At 38.7% G+C, this 9083-nt stretch overlaps 1 pseudogene; it reads left to right on the top strand.

Annotated features, from left to right (window-relative positions):
• Window positions 1-733: 733 nt before the first annotated feature.
• LOC114289279 (cytochrome P450 71D9-like) lies at window positions 734-7801 on the top strand (annotated as a pseudogene).
• The last annotated feature ends 1282 nt before the right edge of the window (window positions 7802-9083 follow it).

Raw genomic sequence — 9083 nt, 5'->3', positions numbered from 1 at the left:
GCAATCATGAAATCTCTGCTAGAATATATTAGATTTGTTGTTGTTGAATGGAAAATGTCATCTAATGCTATTGGAAATGAGATGTCTATTGAAGAGATAGTTTCAAGCTTTAACTAATCTACGGTACATCTATTTCCAATTTTCAATGCCAGATGTCTGACTTTGTGGTTACCAAAATTTGAACGTCACAAATAAGATTTAGCAAATTAATAGGTTTCATCCAATATAGAGATGGGGTTGTTTTATTATGGAACACTCAAAATTGAGAGGAAAAGGGTGTTTTTTCCCCCCTTTATTTATTTTATTTATATTTTTTGTTTTTTCCCCTGTTATGCTGTGAGTCGTCTTCTTCTTTATTCCTTTATTTATTTGTTTTTTTCTGTTTGTTTTTAATTTTTGGATGACTAAACAAAAAAATAACAACAATAAACTAAATTCTGGTGCATTATTGCTTTGATGTTCATGTTTGTTTTTTTGTTTTTGCTTTTTTGTTTGAAATGTTTAATAGACTAGATGAAGCCAAATATCTCATATGTAAAAAGAAAGAATCAATTCAAAGAGCATATATTTTTCTCAACTAAGATTCCCAAAAACTAGAAAACAAAACTCTTAGTTGAAAATGGAATCATACATCTGCAAAAATCCAAGGCTCCACAATGCATAAAACTGGAATCAATGCAATTTCATCAATCATCCCATAACACCCTTCTAAAGAACTTGTCTCTTTTTTCCTATGGAGTTTCAATTTCCCTCCTTCTCAATCCTTTGTACCTTATTCCTTTTTGTATTCATTGTTCTAAAAACAGGAAAGAGATCCAAAACCAATAACTTGGCTTCAAATCTCCCCCCGGGACCACGGAAGCTACCTATCGTAGGAAACTTGCACCAGCTTGCTGGCTCTTTACCTCACCATGCCCTATGAGACTTGGCCAACAAACATGGACCCCTGATGAGCCTACAATTCGGTGAAGTCCCCACTGTTATAATTTCTTCGCCAAAAATTGAAAAGGAAGTGATGAAAACACACAACCTCATCTTTGCAACAAGGCCTCAGATTCTTGTTACAAAGATCATGACCTATGGTTTTACTAACATTGCCTTTGCTCCATATGGTGAATATTGGAGACAAATAAGGAAAATTTGCACATTGGAGCTTTTGAGCGCAAAGCGTGTTCAATCATTCCGATCAATTATAGAAGAAGAGTCATCAAATTTCATCAGATGGAACCCTTCGAGGGCAGGATCACCCATCAATCTGACTCCGAAGATTTACTCATCAGCATACACCGTCACTTCGAGGGCTGCTTTTGGTAACAAAACTAAGGACCAAGAATCATACATATTGATTATGGAGGAAACTGTAAAGGCTGCAGCAGGGTTCAACATTGCTGATTTTTATCCTTCTGCTGAGTGGCTTCATTTGATCAGCGGAATAAAGTCCAAAATTGAGAAGCTGCAAAAAGTGGCAGATAGGATACTCAGAAACATCAACAACAAACATATAGCGGGCAAGGCAACAGAGACTGGCAAGGATAGAGCAGATGAAGATCTGGTTGACGCTCTCTTAAAATATCATGATCACGGGACAAATGAATTTTCCTTGACTATTGACAACATCAAAGCGGTTATCCAGGTTAGTGTTGCACCTCAAATAAATCACTAAAGGCCATTACCATATTGAAGTTTAGTTTTAGACCTTTGTAGCTGACCATGTCTCCAAGTTGTTTTTTATTTTTTTAATTTTGATAACTTGGTATCCGGTCCATTGGACCGACTAAACCAGGGATCAATCTCACCGTCCGCTTTCAGGGGTCCAAATTAAAGTCGGGATAAAGTCCCATATGGACTAGCCTCAAGAAATTGTTTGCATCTAGGAAGTTTCATCTACCAGAACTAAACCTTTGAAAAGGCCGATGTCCTTTATGTAGAATTATTATTTTCATTTAAAGGAAAAATTACACAAAAGATGGCAGAAACAACTAAAACTCCGGATTTTTAACTTCTTCAATTTAAATCCAAGTCTTTTAAAGCTTTCTCAATCTCAACTATCCATCCATCTCCATTTAAAGGGTGCAAACATTGTGCAACACAGGTGGCATCTTCTCATTCGTTCTTTCAACTTAACGTCAATGCCAACTTCACTTCAACTACACCAAATCACAATCGCCCCTTACCACACATCTCATTTCTACTATACACCTAACCACACAGTGTCCTCCCTTTCTTGTTCCCCTAGCATCAACCGCCACACTCACCTTCCCCTTCCCTTTTCCGTTAGTACATTTAGACTTTAATGGATGAATGGTTGAGATTGGAATCATTTTATAAGACTAGAGTTTAAAGTGAAGAAATTAAAAACTCAGGATTTTAGTTGTCATTGGGGAAGAACCTGATTTTTTTCCTTGATTAAATTTATTTTGTCGACTGTGAAGACAAAAAAACAGGATTTCAATTGTTAAGTGAAGTTTGTCAATTCTATATTATCAGGACATTTTTAGTACTGGGAGTGAGACTCAGCAACGACTGTAGAGTGGGCCATGTCAGAAATGATGAAAAACCCAAGAATCATGAGAAAGGTACAAGTCGAGGTGAGACAGGTTTTCAATGGCAAAGGAAAGGTTGATGAAACCGGCATTCAAAAATTGAACTATTTGAAGTTGCTGATCAAAAAGACGCTTCGATTACACCCTGCAGTTCCTCTGCTACTTCCAAGAGAATGTGGATAAAGATGTGAGATCAATGGGTATGAAATTCCGGTGAAAACCAAAGTCATGTAAGATTCCTGAAAGCTTTTCTGTATATTCAATTATATATATTTACAAAGAGTGCATCAGTTATATAGCCCTAATCTATGACATAAAAAGGAAACACAAAGAAAAGGGAATTGCCTAATTCTTAATATACCATATATACAATATATATTCTCACACCCCCGCTTAAACTCAAGGTATTTTAGTAGAAAACACTGAGATTTTGCTAAGAAGAAACTGAAACCGAGTGGTAGTGTGAGTCTTGGTGAAAAAGTTCGCAAGTTGCAAAGCCGAGGAAACAAAAGGAAGCGAGATAGAGTCAAACTGCAGATGTTGTTGTACAAAGTGTCAATCAATCTCAATGTGTTTCGTCCGTTCATGAAAGACAGTGTTGTGGGTAATCTGAATAGCACTGCGGTTGTCACAATAGAGAGAGGTCAGAGAAGACTGAGGTACACCCAAATTAGAGAGAAGACAACGAAGCCAAACAAGCTCAGCAGTAGCATGAGCCATAGCACGATTCTCAACTTCGGCAATAGAACGAGCAACAACAGTTTGTTTCTTGCTTTTCGAATGGATCAAGGAATCACCAAGAAACATACAGAAACCAGAGGTGGACTTGCGATCAGTAACATCACCAGCCTAATCAGAATTAGCATAAGCCACCAAGTCTAAAGAGGAAGTAAACGACAATAGCAAGCCCTAAAAGATGGTACCAAAGAGATAGCGAAGAATGCGAACCAAAGCAGCCCAATGGGTAGAGCAAGGAACAAAAATGAACTGACTAACCACATGAACAGCATAAGCAAGATCTGGGCAAGTGACAGTCAAATAAACTAAACAAACCACCAACTCGCGATAGACCATGGGATCATCTAGAGGGACACCATCAGTAGAGTTGAGCTTCACATAAAGCTCAATTGGTGTATCAAAAACCTTAGAATCAGTAAGATCGGCACGGTGAATAACCTCATTAGCATACTTGGCCTAACACAGAAACTAGCCCTTTGGAGAAGAGACAACCTCAATACCAAGAAAATACCGTAATGGATCTAGATCCTTTATTTCAAAGGTGCAGAAAAGATATTGCTTGACCTCAAAGATAACAGAAAAGTCAGAACCAGTGATGATCATATCATCCACATAGAGTAGGAGAGCAACAAAACCAGCCAAGGTATATCCCAGAAACAAAGCAGAGTCAGAAGTAGAAGGATGAAACCCAAGCCCGGTAACGGCAGTCTGAAATCGATCATACCAAGCACGAAGACACAGCTTCAAACCATACAGAGCACGTCGAAGATGACAAACCTGCCCAGAATAGTGGAGAAAACCAGGGGGAGGATGCATGTAGACCTCCTTAGTGAGATAACCATTAAGAAAAACATTCTTAACGTCCATCTAATAGAGAGGCCAATGTCGAATAGCAGCAACAAAAATCAAGGTACGAACAGTAGTCATCTTGGCAACAAGGACAAAGGTCTCTTCATAATCAATACCATACTCTTATAAGAAACCCTTGGCAACCAAGCGAGCTTTGTAGCGCTCGAGAGAGCCATCAGAATGAATCTTGACTTTATAGACCCATTTGCAACCAACCAGATTCTTGTCAGCAAGCAAAGGAACCAACTCCCAAGTGTTAGTCTTCTGTAAGGCAAACAATTCATCCTCTATAGCTTGAACCCAATTAGGATCCTGACAGGGCTCCGTGTAAGACTGTGGTTCTGAAAAAGAATGAATAACAAACAAAAAAGTACAATAGGAAGCAGAAAAATATGTATTAGACCAACCCAACTTGCTTGGAGGACGACGCTCACGAGTAGGATATCGGTGTGCAGTATGATCAGAGTCGTCAGAAGCAGAAGGAGCAGCAATAAGAGTAGAGACAACTGGTGATGGGGGAGCCTGACGACGAGAATAGACCAACAACGAAAGAGAAAAAGAAGTTGAAGGAGGAGAAGGAGCCATAGGTCACGGAGACGGAAAAGTAGGAACGGGCTCAAGAGGAACAGTGGAGATGTACTCATTAGACGAGACCTCAGAAAGAAAGGGGTCAATGTAAACCAAATCCTCTTTGGAAACTGGAACAGTGAGAGGGGGAAGCTGAAAGTAAGACAGACGTTCAAGAAAGGCAACATGACGGGAGACATAAAGGCGACGAGAGACAGGATCGTAACAGCGTTAGCCTTTCTGAGTAAGACTGTAACCCAAAAAGACACAGAGGATAGACCGAGCACTAAATTTGGTCTTATCTTTGCGGGGAAGAAGGATAAAATAGGCAGACCCATACACACGAAGAAGGGAGTAGTTAGGAATTTGGAAGAATAAAGCCTCATAAGGAGACCTACCAAAAATAAGGGGAGTAGGTATGCGGCTGAGAAGAAAAACAACAGTAAGAACTACCTCCCCCAGAATGGAGCCGGAACTGAGGCAGAGAGAAGAAGAGACCTAGCTGTCTCAAGGAGATGAAGGTGTTTACGTTTGGCTCGACCATTTTAGGCAGGTGTATCTGTACAGCAAGTTTGATGAATGGTACCCAAATTGGCCAAATACTCATAAAACACATTTTTAAAATATTCCCCACCCAAGTTAGACCGTAACACTTTAATGGTAGACCCAAACTGAGTAGTAATCATAAACTGAAAGGTACGGCATATCTGATAGAAATCGGACTTATGAGTCATAAGACAAACCCAAGTGTAATGGGTGCAATCATCAACAAATGACACATAGTATGTAGAACCCCCCTTGGTGAGAACAGGAGAAGGGCCCCAGACATCAGTATGAACTAAAGAAAACGGTGTAGCAGATATAGAAGTACTATTATGGAAAGGTAAGGCTGTTATTTTGGCAAGTTTACACCCCCGACACTCGGTAAGTTGACTAGGAGAAACTTTACCCAATATACCTGACTGAGCTAAAGACCGTAAGCAGTCAGCAGACAAATACCTTAATCTGAAATGCCACAAATAGAAAAGACTAAACAGAGAATCTAACTGAAAAGAAGAAAAGACAGTCGGAGAGGTAGTCATAGACAGATGCAAGCTCTCCACCACATAGAGGTCTCCAACTCTATGGCCAGTCCCAATCTGCTGCTTAGACATTCGATCCTGCACAGAACAGATAAAAGAAGAAAAGATAACATCAAAACCAGAGGCATCAAGTTGATTAATAGATAATAAACTGGCAGATAACTAAGGAACATATAAGATAGATGGAATAGAGACTGCAGGCATAGCAGACGGTAGGACATACCCAACAGATATAACTAACATACCAGACCCATTAGTAACATTAACGGTAATAGCAAAGGGATGGGGAGTACAATTCTGAAGTAAAGAAAGATGAGAAGTCATATGATGAGAGGCACCAGAGTCAAAAAGCCAGACAGACGAAGAGATACTTGAAGAAGACCCAAGCAAACTTTAATGAAGAGAGGAAACAACTGAAGCAGACGGGGAGGGTTGTGAGGTAGACATGATATACTGAAAGTTGACTAATCTAAGCCCTCAAGGAAACCAAGTCAGGATCAAGAATCGGAGCAAATGCAGTGGTACTGACAAAGGGACGAAAAGTACTCAGAGGAGGAGCTCGAGACTAGGTTTGAGACTGCTGAGAAGACGTGGCAGGCAGACGTCCCTTCTTAGGGCAGTGATACTTTCAATGACCCTTCTGATGACAGAAAGCACACTCATCTGAAGCCAGATACATCATAATAATTTGAAAGTTGAGGGGTTCAAGTGTAATAAATCCTAAAATAACCAAACTAGGGATCGAAGGGTAATACACAAAAATTTGATGGGGCAAAACAAAATAAATCCAAAATCACAGTGTAATAGACCCAAATAGTTTGGGTCTAAGCGTAAAATATAATAACCCATGTTCCTGTAGTCGAATGAAGCAGTCTGATAGAGAACTAAATCCGAGAGAACCAAACCAGAGAAGAGAGAGAGAGAGAGAGACTGATGCCAAGAGAACCTGAAGCCGAAGTCGTGTTTGATGAAGGTCGCATCTGAAGGTCACAAACCAGTGAGAGGAGTTGTGAACCAGATAGGTCGCGATTTTAGCCCAGAAGCCAAAGTAGTGTCAGAGAACTTCGGTTAATCAGAGAACTTCGATCAGAAATCTTCGAACTTGGTGAACACGACCACAGAGAGAGAGAACTTCGCGAATACCACTCGCGATTCTGGTACTCTACAACCTACGACTCAGAGGGATAAAACCAGAGGCTGATTTCCGAGAGACGATTGTGATGAAGAAGAACACCTATGATTACGACTCAGTGAGATTTTGATGAAGAAGATTACACAGTCAATTTCTAGGGTTTCGGCTCAGAGACGGCTCTGATACCATGTAAGATTCCTAAAAGCTTTTCTGTATATTTAATTGTATATATTTACAAAGAGTGCATCAGTTATATAGCCCTAATCTATGACAGAAAAAGGAAATACAAAGCAAAGGAATTGCCTAAAATTGCCTAATTCCTAATATACCATATATTCAATATATATTCTCACACATCAATGCGTGGGCAATCGAAAGAGATTCAAACTACTGAAGTGATCCTGAGTGCTTTAGGCCAGAGAGATTTTTTGATAGTTCAATTGATTTCAAAGGGAATAACTTTGAATTTATACCATTTGGTGCTGGAAGAAGGATATGCCCAGGGATGGCATTTCGTGCACAGTTTTTGTATCATTTTGATTGGAAGCTCCCTAGTGGAATGAACCAAGAGGAACTAGACATGACTGAGGCCTTTGCTGTGACAGTTAGAAGAAAGGAAGACCTCAACTTAATTGTTGTCCCTTATAAACCTATACCAAATTGAAACGTGGAGGAAAAAGATAGCACATAAATCGGTCACAGGACACTTACAAGTGATGGGTTCTATCGTGGAGTTCAGACATTGTGGGATTCATTTTCTTGAGTATTTTGTGACCAGTTTCTGCATGTTGAAGAATAGATGTACTTGGTACCTACTTAATTTATTTATGTTTCAGTCAATTTCAGAACTCTAATTATCCTTTTTTCGTAAAAGATATATATAGTGTGATTATATAGTGCTTGAACTAAAAAATCAAAGTGAAGAAATATATATATTGAGAATTTATTTTGCTTTTAATTATCAAGTTTAATATTGTTTAGTATGATTATCAATTAAGGTTTTCTTTCCATTTTTATCTTTTTCACTTTTTTCTATTAATTGGTATACAAGACTCATATCATCTAAAATGCATGGGTAATTATTCCAATAAACTCAGAGAGGCAACCTTAATGCTTTTCTGTAGCCATTTTATTAGACTAAATAATATATTAAAAAACAAGGATTGCTTCTTATCATCATCAACTTAGACCAAACAAACAAGACAAATATATATATATATATATAAGCATTACAGAATCAAATTAGTCATATCCTGAGGACTTTGGAGAAAAGCAGGAGATAAATATATCAGTTGTGCTACTCACATAGAAAATTTCACATAATTGAACATAAATATGAGATAAAATGTTCACATTTATAGTTGAGAACTAAATATTTACATCAATAATTGCCAATATAGTCTCACATTTATGTATTCTATGTGTGAAACTTTCTGTGCACACGTAGAATTTTTCATAATATGCAACAAGACAAATTTTCTATAAATCACTTAACAGCTATGAGAAACCTTTGTTGTTGTTCTGTCATGACCCAAACCCGCCCTTATGGGTTTAAGCATCGTAACCGGCCAGTAATCCGTGATTACCAAAGGCCTGCTTAACAGCAATGACAGTAATACAGAATAAGGGGCTGGCGGAAGTCAAAATAGTAAATAAAAGATGTCCAATGAGCTATGACAGTCTGAATGCGAAAAGACTTTTATAAACAAGGCACATTCATAAACATAACATATATAAACATCTCAGATATGTGAAACATTCAGGTTAGGGACCGAATCCCTTCACCGTAGCTGTACAGTCAAGTCTAAAATGTTTATTACACACAAAGACAGAAGGGTGAAACTGAGACACCCCAAAACAGCCTTAGCTTGAAACGACTTAGAACCTCGCAGTGAGGCACAATGGTTGGCTTGACAAAACGAGAGCTAACCCGACGTTCCTAGCTCCGGTCCGGTGCCTGGACACCTACATATAAATATAACAGTGAGCTAAAGTCCAGTGAATAACAACTGTGTAAAGAGGTTAAGAATGAATGTCCCTTTAGTAATAAATCAGTCATATCAGTTATATGTGGTACATCCAATAACCAGCAGTACAGTAGGTCTTAACAGACCATGCAGTTAGTTGATGGCCATCATAACAGTATACAACATTGGCTCCAAGTATTGGAAC

Source organism: Camellia sinensis, chromosome 8 (assembly GCF_055761805.1).
Source record: "Camellia sinensis isolate YWXY chromosome 8, ASM5576180v1, whole genome shotgun sequence".
Lineage (NCBI taxonomy): Eukaryota > Viridiplantae > Streptophyta > Magnoliopsida > Ericales > Theaceae > Camellia > Camellia sinensis.
Note: the sequence above shows the minus strand (reverse complement) of the source record. Positions and strands in the feature narration are given on the sequence as shown.